The following is a 19,613-nucleotide window of genomic DNA, read 5'->3' as shown; positions in this document are numbered from 1 at the left end:
TTCACTTTAACCCAGCATTTTCAAAACATAGTTGACTCTGAAACCCTTTTGACCTAAAGCTTCTATTAACATTTGGAGAATGGTTCCATGGAACCCATTTTGGGGAATACTGGGCTATGTTCATTTGTTCATTCACTCATTTGTTAACATATGTTTTCTTAGTCTTCCCAAATTCCAGAAGTTGCTCACCTCACCTTAACCAGTTTGCTTGTTTAAGTGAAACATCTTCCAAGTGGTTGATGAGAAAGCCGAGGGGGTCAGAACCAGACCGGAGACATAACATGCTTTCTACTAAACTTGAGCCCAGGTCTCATCAATAGGACTCTGACAATAAAAATATTAATAAATGCATTCTCCAGAACAAAAAGAGCCAACTCTCTAGTAAGCGGACTGCTGAGAAATATTTTTATCACCATGCTGAGGGTTCCCATCATTCTCTATGATGCCACCACACGCATTCAGCCACTGCTAGCTTTACTGCGGTAAACCACTCCTCCTTAATGACCCCCAAAATAGCAAGAGTGTTCCCTTCTTTCCCAGAAGATGATGGCTCTGAAACAATTTTTTATTGCTTTTCTGAGAATTGAATATTTATCTTGCTCTACTCCAGACAAAATATCTGTCCCTAATCCAAGGAGAGCAACTAGGTTTCTGACTTACTCTCTCCCCTGCTTGGACTGCTGAGGGAGAAAGATTCTAAAGCCACGTCTGGAGTCATGGGGAAAGAGTCCTGAGACTGATGAATGGCATATGCAAGGGATTAGAAAGTGAAGACATGCACCAAGGATTTCCTCTCCGGGCTCTGAACTGAGGTGAGATGGAAGCCACTATCCTGAAGATACAGCACTGTTACAAAATTCACCACAAAAATCAGTCATAAATTAGCAGGGGAAATGCACACATATGCTCATTTTTTTAATGTTGTTCTTTTCACACCAGCAGCACTTGAAGGAAAAAATTGTGAAAAATGAGTCTATTTTATTACACTCCCAGATCCTGCAACTGATTCTAGTGGGATTAGAGTTAATAAACCTCTGAGATGGAAGACTGAGTTGTAGCTGCTGCAATCTCCATTTTATTTCATTACATATAATATGTACTCGCACAAAAGTAACTTCATTATTCTTCTGACATCTTTTATCTAATTCAGAAATGGGCAATTCCAGCGTGAAGTGTGTGCTGCATGCTAATACTTCCAGAAGCTGGGCAAACCCCTGAGCATGGGTTGTACATGAAGAAGGGTCTGTGCTTGGTGTCCTGACTCTCCGTGTAGCCCTGGCGGCCCTGTCATCAAATTCACATGAGCACGTTACTAACATTTGCCTCCTAATTTCAGTCACTACTTGCAGCAAAGAGGCAACAATTGAACCGCTCTGGATGCCACTGTTTTAAGGGCTTGCTGGGGCCCATCCAAGTCAAGCAGTGTAGTGTTGCTGACTGCAGCCCCAAACATTCAGAGACTCCAAGCCCAGCAGGGAATTAGGTAGCCGTGCATTAGGCAAGGAGCCTCAGGAGACCTGGAGTCAAGATGAACAAGGTCCAACAGTTCTTTTTGCAATAATAGGAATGGTCTATAACCTGCCTGTCCAGTAAGGTAGCCGTATGTGTCTACTGAGCACTCACACGAGGCTGGTGCCACTGAGAAGGTGGAATGGTTAATATTATGTCCTTTAAATTCATGCAAACTTTAATAGCCAGTCTGTGACTTTGGTCAAGTTATTTAACTTCTCCAGCCCTGTTTTTCTTCCTACAGACTCCCAAGTCTCCATCCACTTCTTTCCATCTCTCTGCTAGCACTCCAATTTCCTTGAAAGGGCAAGCTCCTGGATTCTACCTCAGCCAATCAGGAACTGGGTTCTATCTCAGCCAATCGGGACCCGGATCCTATTTCAGCCAATTGGAGCTTAGTCTCTCTCTCCCCTCCAGTCAGCAAGAAGTACACCCATCACCCCTGGACCCTGCCAACTGACCAAGCCATGGCCATCACCCCCCCAACTACCCCCCAGGCCCAGCCAATCAGCCAGGGCCACAGCCATCATCCCCCCAAACCGCCCTGGAAACTGTTAAAACCTTTGTTCTAGGGAAAACGCGGGCTCTCTCTCTCTGGCACCTGGCCACTGCATTTGCACGGGTGTGAGATTGAGCTCGGGCTAGCTCGAATAAAGGCTCTTTGCTTTTGCATCCGTGTTGGCTCCTTGGTGGTCTCCTTGGGATTCGTGACTCCAGGCACAACATTCCTATGCAAGCTATTCTGGCCATTTCCACCCAGAATAGCCACCCTAACCTCCTTATTAATTCTCCTTGCTAACTGCAGATGGTGAGCACTTACAAAAATAAAAATTGGACTAAAAAAAAATCTGCCAACAGTTTCCCAGTGCTCTCCAGACACAATCACTAATGTGGCCAGCTTATTAGGCCCTGTGTGGTCTGCTCTCCCAAGACCACCTCCCTAGCCTAAACCCTCACTGAGATACCCTCAACCTCTGGGCTTCAGATGCTCTGGCCTTTCCCTGACCCTTGAAGCTCCATGCTCCTTCCTGCCCCAGGGCCTTTGCAAGTTCCTTTCCTTCCTTGCCTTCCCTCACCCCCCTCCCTCTTCTGCCACATTCACTTTTGTACATTCTTTAGAACTCAGCGTAAGCATTACTTCTCCAGGGGAGCCTCTAGTTTAGGTCCCAATCCTCAGCTATAAGGTTTCTTAGGATTGTAGCCCATGCCTTCAGAGCACCATCATCTGCCAACTTCAAGTTCACTGCTCCTCTGATAAGGGAGAGCACACCCTGGTCAGAAATGTAGTAGCATCTCAGAGGGGGAGCTGCATACTCAGAATATTTAGGAAATTGGGGTGGGGGGGATACTAGTTTAAGGTTGCTCATTCAATGCAAAGTCTGACTGGGCACAGACTAAGTTCATAACCATCATTTAAGATTGGTGGACACAGCAAAAAAGGATTTGGAAGCAGTCGTGAAAAGTTATTTGATAAGTGTAGCTAAGCAACCTCTCGCTCTGAGAAAGGGTATTTACCCTAAAGAGAGCTAGCTGGGAAGCCTCAATTTGGATATTTTTCATCCAATAATAAAGATTGGATAAATATTTTCCCAAACAAACAATACAGCTATTTGTAACTAGAGCTTTCTGGAATGTAAGTCCTGTTAATGAAGATAATCGATAGTAAAGTTTTGTTAATATAGACCCTGAGTTGATTGCTTGCAGATGGCTCTGCTTCTCAGCTCATATGGGAATTTGTAAGTATGTGTTTGGGTGATAATTTGATTAAAGTCTCTCTCTCCCTTTAGGCTGCACACCCCATGAGAGCAGGGACTTTATCTTCTTCTTGAATCACCACTGAATCCTAACACTTAATCTCACACAATGTCTGGTAGTAAATATTTTTTTAACAAATAAATAAACATAAGAAAGGAGTGGATTAGTGTGATTTTTTATACATAGGGTAAGGAAGTTAAGAAAAAAATGCTAGGAGGAGGAGGAAGTGGTTATTTAGAGGGAAGGACAGAGGCACAGAATGGAAACCATGCTACATGATTAACAAATATGTTTGTAGCTACAGAGACATTCTCAAGATGCAGAGTTGTTCTGCCTTCCATCTTCAGTAGCTGCATGTTTTTGTCCTTGGTCTTCCTTCCCAGATATCTAGGCCCCCATAATACCCACTTCCCACCTCACCCTTTCTCTATCAAAACAGATCAATCACATGCCATCCATCCCTGCAAATTAAAGTCATACAGCCTTTCTTCCAGAAGCTTCATCATCAGCTTTGTTCCTTGTTATGGAATCAAAGGCTTTTGAATCATAAAGAGGATTCAGGCTGCCTCTTTCCTCAGCCTCAGGTGAGCAGAGGGTCATCTCATAAACCTTCACTGAACCTACTCTGTGCACAGTCATTTCCTAAGTAAGCCTGAGGCAGAAGACTGGGTTGTCAGCATTTCTGACCATCTGTACAGCTCTCTCCTGACAGGGACCCACCCTGTGGAAGTCCTTGCAAGCAGCGGCACGGTCCCCCTTCTGTGCTCGAGGATTAACCCGCTGGCCTCAGGAGCCATGCCGGCAGCTGGTACTTAGGTTCCCTGTGCAGCAGGACCCCCTCCTGACTGAACTTCATTAGGCACCTCTGGGCCCTCTGCTGACTACAACTTGACCTTGGCTTCCAAGTCCTTGGCCTGCTAGCCCCAATTGCAGCAAAGAATCCTAAATTAATGTAACAAGAATCTCCCCACCCTTGCTATTAATTCTCTTAGTAATTTTCTAAGCCACTAACCCTCTCACTTTTTTATTGGCTATAAATCTCTGTCTTTGCTTTATTTAGTGTTATGTTCACTTCTATACTGAAGTCTCTCTTCCCCTATTATGGTCAATCAAATAAAATCTGCCTTACCACTTTTAACGAGCTTCCAGGGCAAAGGCTCTCTTTTGCATGTGAGTTTACAAAGAGACTCCTATGAGCAGGGCATTGATGCTAACGTCCACATTAGAATCCTCCCTTATTCCAGGTTACAGGAACCCTACATCAGGGCTCTTCTAATTGTAAAAGACAGAAATCCAACTCAAACAAGCCTAAGCAAAGGAATGTAGTGGTTCCCATTTCCAGGAAGTCCACACTGTGACTAGCCATGGGGCTCAAACCTCCTCCTGATGAGAAGGTCTCTCTCCATGCCCTTGGCTGTGCGTTCCCTTTGTTGATTTCATACTCAGGCAAGCTCAAGGCTCACTTGGTCCTTTGTATTTGCAACCCCACAAGAAATTTCCTTTCTCATCTCATATCTACCTCAGTCTCTCCAAAAACACTCTGGATGGTCCAGCCCAGGCCACATGTTGACCCATGGACCACTCCCTCGTGCCCTGACCAACCTGAGATCCAGGTCACCCCTGGAGCAGAGATGTATGTGAGCATCCTTCATTAGCAGCCCCACCTGAATCACAGAGTGTGTGGAGGGGGCAGTACTCAAAGACAGTGTGGAGAGCAGATCAAAGAGTAGCTGGTGCCCACCACTCTAGTGCTACTGCACATGTGGTCCATGGGCCAGACAGCACTTGGGAGCACATTAGAAATGTAGACTCCTAGCATCTCCCCAAGTGCTGATTCAGAATCTCTAGGAGTGGTGACCAAAAATTTGCGTTTTCGGAAGGCAAGCCCTCCATGATTCTGGTACGTGCTAAAGTTTGAGACCCACTTCACTTTTCTATTCACTTGGTCAGAAGTGACAAACCAAAGAGTAGTATTTGTCCAATAAGCTGACACTCCTGGAAACTAATGCAAAGAATCTTGAAACAAAGAATATCCCACTTATAAAGGCTTTCCTATCATTATTAATCACTAAAGGGGCCCTATTTCAGGGACTGAGCTGGATTCTGCATACCCATAGACAAATACAAAGCCATCTTAGTCCTATAGAACCAAAGATTTTTCAGTCTATAATGAGTTTTATAGATGCATTTTCATGGTGAAATTATGAAATGATGCAAGCCTTCTGGAGTGCAATTAAGGAATATATGCCAAGAATCATATACATACTTGTACCCTAATAACCTTGCTTCTAGAAAAAGAAATTGCATGCACACCCCACCCAAGGGTAGCAAACTGCCTGGCAAGGAGATGACAGCTAATACCCATCCTTATTAAAGTATTCCAGAAAAAAGCAGAAGAGAAATACCAAATGATTTCACTCATCTGTGGAGTATAAAACAAAGGAAAAACTGAAGGAACAAAACAGCAGCAGAATCACAGAACCCAAGAAGGGACTAACAGTTACCAAAGGGAAAGAGACTGGGGAGAATGGGAGGGTAGGGAGGGATAAGGGCAGGGAAGAAGAAAGGGGGTATTATGATTAGCATGTATAATGTGGGCGGTGGGGGAAAGGGGAGGGCTGTGCAACACAGAGAATATAAGTAATGATTCTACAACATTTTGCTATACTCATGGACAGTGACTGTAATGGGGTTTGTGGGGGGGACTTGGTGTAGGGGAGAGCCTAGTAAACATAATATTCTTCATGTAATTGTAGATTAATGATAACAAAAAAAGGGGGGGAATTACTCCCTGATAGGATAAAATTAACTGCAAATCAACGATTAATGCATGCTTTACATATCCTTAATTTTGATCTTTTAAAGGGTGTCGGATGATCAGCTATGGAAGTACATTTTTCTGATAATATTTCTTTCTCTTAAAAAAAAAAGCAATCCCTGTGTGGTGATCTCCAATAGGTTCTTCACAATGGTATAAAGGTCATATCAAAGTGTGGGCAAAGGGTTTGTTTGTGTTTATACAGAGGATCAAAGCCTAATTTGGCTACCCAGAAAACGAATTAAGATACGATATGAAGAAGAACTTCCAACATCAACATTCTCTGGAAGAGTCATTCCAGAAGATGATCATCAAAAAACTTCAACAAAGACCCTTGCGCTGTTGCAGTTGTAGCTGCATTCATCCCACCAGTTCCTGGACCTGCCATTGGAATGAAGAAGGAGATATCTAAGCTGGACTGTGTATACAGTAAAAGAACAAATTTGACTGGATCTATACTGTCAGAACTCAACCAAGAATTAGGATAAGTGCAAGTTGCAGTGCTCCAAAATCGCGCGACTATAGACTATCTACTGTTAAAAGAACATATGGAATGTGAACAGTTCCCAGGAATGTGTTGTTTTAATTTGTCTGATTTTTCTCAAACTATTCAAATTCAGTTAGACAATATCCATCATATCATTGATAAGTTTTCACAAATGCCTAGTGTACCTAAATGGTTTTCTTGGTTTCACTGGATATGGCTGGTAATTGTAGGTCTGCTTTTGTTATTTATCTCTATTCCTATTCTGTTAGTGTGTGTATGCAATTTAATTAGTAGTTTGTTAAAACCTATACATGCTTATGTTACTCTACAAGAAGTTATGTCAAAGAAATAATCAAGCTTCCCATCTTTTCTTCCGTCTGGTACTTCTATAGCTTTTCTTCTTCCTTCCTAATTACAACCCTTTAGTAGAATTCATGCCTCATATCGAAAATTACCGAATATCATAATTCTTCCAAGGGGTAAAAATACGTCAAGGCAAATGCTGGGCATAGAAGCCACAGGGCATAAATCTGCAAAGAAGTAAAAAGCTAACCTTTTCAAAGAATATTGCTTCTCTCTCACTTATCAACTTTACATTTCCCTGTATGGCCCCAGAAGACGGCTGGTTAGCCAGAGATGGGTAAAATTCCTCAAGGGAGGAACAACCTAAGACAGGCACAGTCACAGGGGGGCCATCAGGTGAGAAATTGGGGATCAACATGGGTGAGGCTTAGAACCTCACCCCCACTGTTTTGAGAGAAATCTTCTGCATCCGTGGATGTTTTGTTGCCCTTGTCTAGCTTGGATTAATACTTAGTCTATAGGCACACACCTGATCATCTACATTTGCCCTCTTACAGCATTAAATTATGTTTTCTACCTTTATCTTGCATCTACCTACCACTTCAGCATTTTATTTAAAAAAAATAATAATAAGGGAGAAATGTGGGATTCACATATAAATCAAGTATAAAAATCAAATGAATAATCATATCTGACTTGATTGTTTATAGTTCATGATGTGTGATCAAAACTGAAAGTTTCTGTGATATGACTGCCCTTGCACTGTTCACCATGTAAGAACTTATTCACTATGTAAAAACTTGTTCACCATGTAAGAACTTGTTCGTTATGCTTCAGAAGACTGGAGACTGTTGAGAATTAGGCTTGGGGTTGATTAATGATTGTGCATTGAGTCCCCTATACAGAATTTTATTGTTGTTAACAACCATTTAATCAATAAATAGGAGAGATGCCCTCTCAAAAAAAAAAAAAGCAGAAGAGGAGGGAATACTTCCAAACTCATTCTATGAGTCCAGCATCACTCTAATACCAAAACCAGACAAAGACACTACAAAAAAGAAAATTTTAGTCCAATATCCCTGGTGAACATAGATGTAAAAATCCTCAACAAGATATTAGCAAACCAAATTCAAACATACATTAGAAGGATCATCCCATGACCAAGTGGGATTTATTCCAGGGATGCAAGAATGGTACTTGCATCAATAAACATACTTAAATCAATAAACATACACCATGTTAACAAAAAGAAGGATAAAAACCACATGATTATCAAAGCAATGTTGAAAAAGCATTTAACAAAATTCAACATCCATTCATGACAAAAACTCAAAAAATGGGTACAGAGAGTATGTGCCTCAACATAACAAAGGCAATATACAACAAACAAACCCTCAGCTAACATTATACTCAATGGTGAAAAGCTGAAAGCTTTTCCTCTAAGATCAGGAATAAGAAAAGGATGTTTACTCTCACCACTTTTATTCAACAGAATAATGGAGGTCCTAGCCATGGCAATCAAACAGGATAAAGAGATAAAAGGCATCCAAATTGGTAAGGAAGAAGTTAAACTGTCACTATTTCCAGATGAAATGATATTGCATATAGAAAACCCTAAGGACTCTACCAAAAACCTATTAGAACCAATAACTGGACTCAGCAAAGTTGCAGGATACAAAATTAATACACAGAAATCTGTCAATTCCTGAATACTAACAATGAACTAGCAGGAAGAGAAATCAGGAAAACAATTCCATTTACAATTGCAACATAAAGAGTTAAATACCTAGGAATAAGCCTAACCAAGGAGGTAAAAGACCTATACTATGTAAACTACAAGACAATCATGAGCGAAATTAAAGTAAACACCAATAAATGGACATCTAGCCCGTGCTCATGGATAGGAAGAATTAACATTGTCAAAATGGCCATCTTACCCAAAACACTATACAGATTCAATGCAATCCCTATCAAAATACCACTGGCATTTTTCAATGAACTACAGCAAATAATCCTGAAGTTCATGTGGAACCACAAAAGACCACAAACAGCCAAAGCAATCCTGAAAAAGAAAACAAAAGCTGGGAACTATTATGCTCCCTGACTTTAAGCTCTACTACAAAGCTACAGTAACCAAAACAGTATGGTAAGGGCATAAGGACAGAACCATATATCAATGGAACAGAATAGAGAGCCCAGATATAAACCTACACATATATGGTCAATGGTCAACTGATGTACAATACAGGAGACATGAATATACAATGGGGAAAAGACACTCTCCTCACTAACTATTGTTGGGAAAACTGGACAGCTACATACAAGAGAATGAAACTGGATTACTGTCTAACCGCATACACAAAAGTAAACTTGAAATGGATCAAAGACATAAATGTAAGACATGAAACCATAAAAGTCTTAGAAGAAAACATAGCCAAAAATCTCTCAAGCACAAGCAGTATTTTCCTGGACACATCTCCCCAGGCAAGGGAAAGAAAATAAAAAATGAACAAGTGGGACTACATCAAACAAAAAAGCTCCTGAATAGCAAAGGAGACCACCAGTAGAACAAAAAGGCAACCTACAGTGTGGGAGAATATATTCATAAATGATTTATCAGACAAGGGGTTAACATCCAATATATGTAAATAACTCATACACCTCAACACCAAAAAAAAAACCAAACAACCCAATTAAAAAATGCACAGAAGACCTGAACAGACATTTTTCCAAGGAAGAAATACAGATGGCCAACAGGCACATGAAAAGGTGCTCCACATCATTCATCATAAGGGAAGTATAAATCAAAACCATAATGAAATATCACCTCACATCAGTCAGAATGGCCACTATCCAAAAGACAAGAAATAACAAGTGTTAGTGAGGATGTGGAGTAAAGGGAACCCACCTACTCACAGACAGTGAAAAGTAACTGCTGGTTACCATGGGGGAGGGGTTGAGGTGGGTGGGTTGGGAGGGAGAGGGGGATAAAAGAGCACAAAATTATTAATCATAATTTAAGTTGGTCATAGGGATGGTAATAAGCATGGGGAATACAGTCAATGATCTGTAACATCTTCCTATGTTGACAGATAGTAACTGAACTAGTGAGGGTAAGGGTTTAGTAATATGGGCAACTGTTGAACCACTGTGTTGTATACTTGAAACCAATATAAGATTGTATATCCAATACTTCAATTTAAAAAAAACTGAAATTAAAAAAATATATATATATATGTAAGCACTCTGCCCGGTGTATACAGAGTAAGCACTAGATCCTTAATAAGGTGCTATCTCCAAGAGGGGGGAAACAGTCCTAGGAAGCACAAAAACAAATTGTATTATTTTTATGTACAAAGCACATATATAGATACAGAACACACACAGGTAGATAGTATACCTATGGCATTAACATTTCATGGTGGGAGCTAGGGGAGAATTAGGAAAAAGTCTACAAGGCTCCTTAGAGGGACAGTAATACCCAAAAGATTGAGAAACACTGCCGTCCATGGATGAGAACTAAGGGCATAGTGAGGACAGAAGCCAAAAAGCTCCAAACGGCTGAAATACAGAAATGGGCTCTGTTACTTGGGCAGATTCCTAGTCTAAGGACTGGTCAGTCTTGACTGCTTTTCCCGAAGGCCCACCCCCTGCCTAGGCTGTCAGGGCTGTTATCTGTTGGGACTGCTCTCGGCTGGAGGAAATGCTTCCTGCCACCTCCACCTTGCAGCACATTTATGCACAGCCAAGCCTGGCCATTCTTCTCCCTCTCCTCCATCCCTATTTTGCATATTATTAAAGCCAAATCATTTGGATGTCTGGGCTGAGAGAATTTTACTTTTTGCTTCTGTGAAACCTATCTCAAAATTGATGCATGTGCTAAAAATACATGCAATGTAAATTTGCCTCAGAATGACTGATTTTTCCATAATTCTGAGAAAGAGGAAGTTGCCCAAAGATGTCATCTGTCTGCATACAATTTGGGTTAGAAAGAGAAAATCCTTATCAGTCCCTTATTATATAGCTCTCAATTCAGCACCAGGAAACGGTGTAATTTGAGACAGTGAATATCATCAATTACTGAGGAGCTCTGTATTCCTCAGTAACTGTATTCCTTGAGAGAAGGAAAAAGGTCTCTCTTCAGCATACTTGGCGGTGCTTCTTCGGGTAGAAGGGGAGGGAAGCAAGGAGGAGGAAAAACACTGCACCATCTGGGCTGTCAGAATAGAGATGAAAAATAGAACAGCCACTCAACTCCCCCCATCACTGGGAATTCAGTCGTATGCTTTTGATGCACAAAATATGAACACAATTAAGCCAAGTTAGAAAGGAATCAGCTTGACAGCTCATTTCTCTCTGCAATCCAGTCCCTCCTTACTGAACACCTACTAGGGCCAAGGGCAATGGCGGCTGCCTTGCATATTCTCTCCTCTTGCTGAATCTTCTCAACCAGCCCTTTTGACAGAAGTAACCCCTCAGCCTGAGAGTGACAGAGCCAGAAGCTGAACCCGTGTTCTCTGAGTTTAATATCATAACCCTTTAAGTTTCAAGAGACTGAAACAGATTCCAGCCAAAAATGCTAAGTATGGTTCACTACACTAAAAAACCCAGGAGCAAATGCTTCAGGCATGGCTGTACCTGGTGGTTCAGTGTATCTCTCCTCTTGGCTCCACTTCCTCTGGGTGGGCTTCGTTCCTCAGCAAAGCTTTTCTCCCATGGCAGCCCCTGAAAACCCCCAGCCAAGCCCTCACATCTCCAAAAGTTCAGCAGTTTCTAAAAGATGTTTTTCACTTCTTTCTCTCTCTCTAGTAGATGCTAGGAGAAGTCCCCAGGACTGAGTCTCCTTCAGGCAGTTCAGAATCCTTTGTGGAAGCCTTTGCTGCAGGGGTGGGGTGGAGAGGGATAGGGAGATGAATGCTCTGATTGGCTGAGCCTGGGTCATGTGTTTACCCCCAAAACTGTGGGTACGGAGAGGGGAAACTTTTGAACTGAGTTAGGTGGAATGAAGAACAGGTAATCTTCCCAGAACAAGGATTAGAGGGCAAAATATAGTCCTCTTAGAGGGCAAATAGCCCTTAGCCCCTCATCCCTTACCCAACCCTCTATCCTCTCACCCAGTTTGCTCTTACGGCTCTTATCATGCTTTGACATTGTAGCATAAATTTATTTATTTCCATGAAGGCACAGTCCTAGCAGTATATCCCAGTACCCAGAAGAGTGATGGCACATGATAGCTGTTGAGCATTTATTTGTTCAGTACAAGAATGAATTGAGTCAGAAACACCAAACCTGCCTCTCAGCTAGAAATAACTGGGTGTAGGTGAGGGGGCATGTTAGAGGAGAGAATAAACAATCAGCATTCCTAGTGGGAGCTTCATAAAGTCTCAGCACCTGCACACTTGGGCGAGTGGAGAGTTACCCCCACCTCCAACCCCTTCCAGTCCAAAGCGGGCCAATGGATAGATTCCAGGGTCTGTTCCGTCTGGTTGGTCTGTTCCACTGCCTGTCACAGGAGGGCTCCTGCCCCTGAGCTGCAGAATCCCGAGATAGGGGATTCATGGGTAGGGCCCATGAACCAGCATTTCAAGCAAGTTCTAGGTGCTGTTCCTGATGCCTTAGGAACCACATTTTGAGAATCAAGCTTTCCTACAGTCAAAGACATTTCCTACTAGTATTCCAAAGTTGGTGGGCAGCTAGTGAGTAGCAGGGGGTCCCCTGGAAGGTACTGCAGGGAGCTTGCCTAGACAAGCCAGATGTGTGAAGTGAATTAAATCATTCCCCAAAGGCAAGCCTTGACGGTATGCAAAATGTGGTGTGGGTAGCCCCAGCAAACTCCCAAGGCTGTGGTTCTCAAACTGCCATCCTCTGGCCAGTGGCCTCACAATCCCCCAGAGAAACTGTTAAAAGGCAGATTCTAACTGAGGGCCATCCAGGAATTGTTTGGAAATCATACCACGGTTTTTTGTTGGTTGTTTTTCAGATATATAGAAAAAGATAAGGAAGGATTGGCTTCAGTTGAATATGTTGGCTGACGTGTCCAATGATCTTCCAAATGCAAGTTGGAGGCCAAGGAGAGCTGATGGTGCAGATACCACCCGAGCCCAAAGGCCTTAAAACCAGCAAACCAACTAGGCAAGTCTCTGTCCAAGTCCAAAGGCCTGAGAACCAGGAACATGAATGTCCAAAGGCAGGAGAAGATGATGTCCCAGCTCAGGAGACAGCAAATTTGCCCTGCCTCTGCCTTTTTGGTCCATTCAGACCTTCAAAAAACTGGATTATGCCCACCTGTACTGGGGAGGGCGATTCTGTTTGCTCAGCCAGGTTGCAAGGGTGGAGGTGGCAGGGAGGGCCAGCAGTCAGCCTCGCTTTCATGAGGGAGATCCTCCCAGAGACCCAGCCTGGCCAGCCAGCTAGGCACTGAATGCAAGATTCTTTCTTATTCAAGCGTGAGAACCACAAGGATCATAACAGAATGTGATCAGTTCAGTGCATTCTCTCAGAACCAGGGCTCACAATCACAGAGGCAGCTGATCTGAGGCTGATGGAGGACAAAAGGCAAAGAGGATTTGCTAAGCAGGCCCATCCACTGCACACCAGGCCCTTTAGACACAATTGTCTAAATCCTCACAACACCCTGTGCTGTGAGGTGGGTATAATTAGCACCATTTTACAGATGAGGAAACCGAGGCTCAGAGAGGTTTAGTAACTCTCCCAGCTAATAAGGAGTGAAATCCAGATTCAAACCCATAATGCTGACTCAGAACATTACCTTCTGTCTGCCAGATGAGAACGTGGAAACTGAAGGCAGGACAGTCACCAGCAGAAGGTCAGTCAGGCTCTTTAGGAACCCGGGCGCTTCCAGCATCCAGACTTCAAGTTCAAGGTGAGAGGCTGTGAGGAAGGACAGCCTAAGAAACATCTGAGAAACTCCCCCTTTATGCAACACCCCATGGGGACTGAGACACTCTCTCTCAAGCTTTATCCTGAACCACGTACCAACCCTGTTGCATATGAAGCTGAAACAATCACGCACAAGATGAAAATTAAACCACCCACCTGAACACTGAAGAAGACCCAGTGCACTTCCAAAAGAATGAGTCTACATTTCCCCTTTTCTTATTTAGCCCTTGTTCGGAAATATTACCATCCAAGTATGCAACTTGTGGGTTTCCCTAGTTTCACTGTCTGGCAGGTGAGAGCCCCAAGACACACAGCATTCTGAGTCTTAACTGAATAATACAAATTAAAGAGCTGGACGTTAGGAGGAAGACCCTATAAGCATGCCCAATCTCATCATTGTCGTCATCACTGTTACTCATGCTTCAGTTAGCAGCACTCACCAAAAGTTCAATTCGAGATTCCAATTGCACCCTGTGTTTAAAACACGCCAACAGCTCTTTTTTTTTCCTGTACCACTGGTTGTTGAAACTGATTTTTTGAAGTCACCATTAGAAGTGAAGCAATAGTGGTCTCTAGTGGAAATCAAGGGTATGTACAGTGATTTATAGGCCCTAAATTGCACAGGCTCCTTTGAAGCCCACTCGTAGAAAATGGCCCCGTTTTCAGAGATGGTGTTTGTCAGTGAGTGCCCGAAACCTGAGGCCACACTTAGGAGCCATTCCTCAGGGCTGTGAAAAGTGCCCTTCCTCCTGTTGGCCGCCAGCCTTCCTACCCTGCACTCCTCAGTCACCCACGGTGTTCAGAAGCGGGTGCTCAGGAGATGCTCTCTGGGACTCAGTGTTCCAGTGAGTTTGACTGGCATTGTGTGATTGTCTTCAAATATCATTTTTGGAGTGGGGCCGCACTCCTTAGACACCTTCCTTTCTGGATGCCCACTCAGAAGTAGCTGTCAAGCCCCTGACAAACCGTTGCTTTGGTTTGTGTCCTTGTAACATGGGAAAGAGGTATAACTAAGGCTGGCATGGGTGTAACAGAACTCCAAGGGCTAAGGGGGCCCAAAATGCTTGGTAGAGTTCTCCACCAGATGAAGAACAGAGTTTTATTTTTTTTCTGTTTGGACAAACATTTTGCCATTTTTCACACTATATCAGAACAAACTGAATTATGACTTATATTTCACAATTTGGGAAACCGCCTTTATATACAATGAATGTTAAAGTTCACTTATTACGAAATTTGACATGCACACAGAAGTGTATCTAAATTATGTGGAACATATAAAGAATAAAAATAAAGTGAGCATCCATGTGGCTAAGAATGAGCCCGGGCTGAAATAAACATTGATTGCCGGGACCCCTGTGTCCCTCAGTGCATCCATGCCCACTCGAGGGATGACCCCTAGGCTAACTTTTGTGATCGTTTCCTTGTTTGCCTTTGTAGTTTTCCACTTGTGTTTGTATCTGCAAGGAATAAATTTAGTTTTGGTTACTTCTGAACATTATGTAAATGGACAGTTGTGACTGCTCTATAATATTCCATTGTACTAATCAACTACTTTTGATGAGACTTGGGTAGTGTGTCAATTTTTTGCTTTGGCAATAAAGGCTGCTATGAACAGTCTCATATGTGTCACCTGGTTCCCATATGCAAGGGATCCTCTAAATGTTTTCTGCAAATAGCCAGATAATAAATATCTTGGGCTTTATGGACCACATGGTCTCTCTAGCAATTTTTCAATTCTGCCATCATATTGTAAAGCAACCACTACCATATGTAAACAAATGAGCATGACTGTGCTCCAGTCAAATTTTATGTAACAAAACCAAACCAAACAGAACAGGTTGGCAGGCAGGGTTTGGACGACAAAAGTTAGCTGACTCCTATAAAGATGAATTGCTTAGGAGTGGAATTGCCAGGGCCACCCCATTGCACAACTCTATAGCAGCCCCAAGTGGTGTGGTACACAGCCTGGTGCAGCCAGAAGCTGTAATCCTGGCTGCTGGGTCACAGGGCATGTGCCCATTCACCTTCACTGAGTAATGCCTAACTCCCCAAAGTGACTTCATGAGTTTACACTCCCACCAACTGTGAAAAAGGGTCCTCATTACTCTTATCCTTACCACTACTTGGGATCATTAATTCATGCCAAACCCATGAGTGCACTATAGTTTTGCTTTGCATGTTGTTGATAAGTAGCTGAGTCTTGAGTTCACACATTTCTGACAGCAATACCACTTTTCTATCAATTGAAAATAAGACATTTCTTAGGGCCCTCAAGTAGTAGAAACTCATGCCTCCGTATCTCCCTCTTGCCCTGTCCCCCTAAACCATGCTTACACATCACTGAGGCAAATGCCTTGGCGATTCAAGCCATGCTTCCTGCTGCATCTTTCCATCCTAAAATTCAGAAGGGAGATGGCAATCAGGGAACACATATAAACACATTTATTATGACTGAAAAATGAAGTCAGACTTTTTGCATCAGCAAATGAGCCCAACAGGGCCAATTAACTTGAAAACAAGAATCAGTCTAGCCAATTAGATGACGTGGTAGATATATTTTTCTAAATTGAATGGGGCAGTTTCTTGCTCCAAGGTTTTAATACATATGTTTAAAGGCAGTTACCAGATAAAGGCACTTATTTTTTTAAATGTATTATCAGAGAGATGCTGAAGTTAGTTTTTTAAATTTCTCAGCACTTTGAGTATTTCAGGTTATATAAGGTGCCTCTAAGTTCAAAAATAACAGGTACAATGAATAATTATTTAATAAGTCTTGGAATGTAAAATACATTCCAGAAATTGCAAAGGTGAATGGCTCTTACAACTGAGTAACAAATCTTTTTCGCAATTCTTTGCTTGCAACAAAATTGAAGGAGCCTAATAATTAATTTGTCAGCAAATGGATTCTTAAAGTTCTGATAAATTCTTGTGTGATTTTTGACATATTGCTCAGAAGTTCAAAGAATCAAGATATCTATATAGATATCTACATATAATATCTGTAACAGAAACTCCTATCCCTATCCACTTATTTATGTGAATGAAGTTACCTCAATACAAATGAAAAATAGGACTGTAATTGATATTGAACCCCATATCATTCTGACAATAAGTAGTATTCACCCACAGATCTACAATTCAATTAGAAAAACATTAAACAAAATTTTACTTTTTAAATAATTATCAACATATGTATACAGTTTATACACTAATTGTATTGTTGGCTCAATTCAGAACTTTTTAATACTTAAAGCTACTGATCATAAAAAATTTGTTAAACCATATATTTGTCAAACTATATATATATATATATACACACACACACACACACACACACACACACACACACACACACACATATATATATATTTGGCACAGTCTGGTTAGATAATAACTTCAAATGATTGAAACATTAAATCAGTATAAATTTTGTGGTGAGAGGAGCATGAAGAACTTGTTTAAATATATTTTTTAATAGGTGGTGGATAACAAATTGCCATGGTTTTTAGATTTCAACAGACATCAGAGTAACAACACTTTATTTTTAAATGTCCGTATTTACCCAAAAACTTGGCTTACGGTGACCCAGATGGGCTTTCTAACTACGGAAGCTGCCTCTTGTTCTTTTTCCAGTCTTTTGCTTAAACAGGTGTCAAGCTTTTCAAATAACCATGCAGTTTCCTCCAAGAATGCGATTAGGCTGCCCCCAGCCCTAATCCCCTCAGGGCAGAGCTGCTTCAGAATATCCTCTGAGGAGAGAAGTCCCTGCCTTGGAAAGACGATGTGAGGAGGACCAAGCTCTTCAAAGAGGGGCTTTCTGCTGTTTGGAGGCAGTGCAGCCTTGCTGTGCCCTTCACAGTCCCCGCGCAGACGCAGGGAATCCTGAATGGTGGGGAAAGGAGTGCTCACTGAGTTGCCTGATTCCCAGAAGCTGGGAGGGTCACAGTGCCTCGGGCCCGGGCTCCCGGGAAGCCAGAAGCAGGTTTGCAGCGCAATCCCTACCTCTTCCCTCCATCCCTGGGGACAGGGCCACGGGGGGGCGGGGGGGAGGCGGGGGGGTCTCAGCCCAAGACTGCAGCGACCTCTCTCGGAAACGGCCCTGAAGATCCCTTCAGCAAGATCCCTTCTCCCCAAACAGGGACTGGAGAGCAGCCACTCACTCCGGTATTTAAGAGAGCTTGAGGCCACTGCTTCAAACGGGCTCATCTGCGACCTGAGGGCCGCTTACCGCCCAGAGTCCTCAGCGATAGAAATGGAACTATCAGAACGCACCTGTCAGGGTTTCGCTGGGCCGGAACGTGGCAGATTCTAGGCGGCGGATGCGCGCGCACGCACGCATGCACGCACGCTCCGGCGCACGCGCACGTTGGGGACCGCACCTTCCACGCGAGCGGGGAGTGAAGACAGTGCGGGGCACTGGCCCACAGCGCCCGTCGGGGTGTTGGGGAACAAGTATCTCCCCAAACCACTCTGCACCTCACATTCTGGGCTCCTGAGTTGGAGAGAACAGCTTTCCCTGATTAAAGGGAAAGTTCGAGTATGTAAAGATAAGTTAGCAGCTGACACCTAGCACGCTCTGATAAAATGCAGCTCCCCCTGTCCCCACATTAACCTGGGAGTTACGGTGCTAGCATGTCTGGCTTTACAAGTCCAAGCCACACATCGAGGACAAGCTAGGCCTCCCGCCCAGGCCTCCGTTTCAGTCTAAGTTCTTATCCCTCCTTAGGGTCCCTATTTAAAGACCCCACAGCCCATCCTCGGTATCAAATCCAACTTGACCATATTTACACACACAAAGAGTCTACTGTGTTGCCAGATGCCGTTTTAAGCAATTTATACATACTCATCTGTTCAATCCACCCTATGAATATGGACTGTTATTATCACATATAATAGATGGGGAAACCAAGGTTTGACAAGATTGTGCAACTTGTGTAACCTGGCACAAGGCTCATCAGCAGTAGAGTCCCCCCAAGTGTCCACAGTGTGGGTCCAGAGTCTCACTCTCAACCCCACGTTCTACTGCAGGGTCTGGACAGGATGTTCCCAGCCTGCTGCAGCTGACTGAAAACATAGGGTATCCCCCTAGCCAAGTTCAGCATCACAGAGAAGGCAAGGAGGACACAGGCGGTGTGTGCATCTCTTCAGCTGCCCCCTTGGCTTACTGGGCCTGCTTGCCCTTGTCAAGAGGCTTACAAATGACCGGACTTCATACACACAACCACCACCACATCTCACAAAAGTAGTGAGCTTTAGTATCAGCAAGTGCTTCCCATCTCAGGACTCTCTCTTTCACCCTGTTGCAATCCATAATTTTTTTAAAGGTCTATCCAAATTACCCATAACACAAAGTTGGGGAGACCCAGTATGTCACAAGGGCAGAAACAGCAGTTTCCTTCAAGTGCCCATAATGACCCAGGAAGCAGTAGGGACAGAGGCCATCCCTCTGAAACCTCCTGGCTGGCGCTTCCTCTGGACCAGTATCACATTAACCACATGGTGCAATTATCCCCATCTTAACCTGTAAGAGGTTAGGAGAAGCGAATTGCCTTGATTACAATAACACAGAGAAGTGGTTCCAGCACCTAGTCTCAGATAAATGCCAACAAGAACTGAGAATGAGTTGGTGCCTGGGAGAAAGAAGGCTAATGTAAGAGGACGGTAGGGACAGGACAAAGACTGCTGAAAACGGCTCCACCCATATGTGATGGACACTTAAATGCAAGGGTGACAGACAAAAATGGAATGATATTACTCAGGCCTTAACTGTAAAAAAATACAAATAGTGTTTATTCATCTAGATTTATAGTTTCCTTTAGAGATTTTCTCCCCATTTGT

At 43.1% G+C, this 19,613-nt stretch overlaps 1 long non-coding RNA gene across 5 annotated transcripts in view; it reads right to left on the bottom strand.

Annotated features, from left to right (window-relative positions):
- LOC108397543 (uncharacterized) overlaps positions 1 to 18,304 on the bottom strand; it is a 342,658-nt gene extending 324,354 nt beyond the window's left edge. For 2 of the 5 annotated variants that reach the window (XR_012128981.1, XR_005061534.2), the window contains exons 1-4: positions 18,048 to 18,136; positions 17,338 to 17,657; positions 16,110 to 16,169; positions 13,642 to 13,763 (exon numbers count right to left, since the gene is read on the bottom strand). This is a non-coding gene — a long non-coding RNA (uncharacterized lncRNA). Of the gene's footprint in view, positions 1 to 11,776; positions 13,411 to 13,641; positions 13,764 to 13,794; positions 15,233 to 16,105; positions 17,658 to 18,047 lie in introns of those variants that run through there. The other 3 variants (XR_005061532.2, XR_005061533.2, XR_001853216.3) reach the window with 3 other exon arrangements.
- Positions 18,305 to 19,613: the final 1,309 nt, after the last annotated feature.

This window comes from Manis javanica, chromosome 3 (genome assembly GCF_040802235.1).
Source record: "Manis javanica isolate MJ-LG chromosome 3, MJ_LKY, whole genome shotgun sequence".
Taxonomy (NCBI): domain Eukaryota; kingdom Metazoa; phylum Chordata; class Mammalia; order Pholidota; family Manidae; genus Manis; species Manis javanica.
Note: the sequence above shows the minus strand (reverse complement) of the source record. Positions and strands in the feature narration are given on the sequence as shown.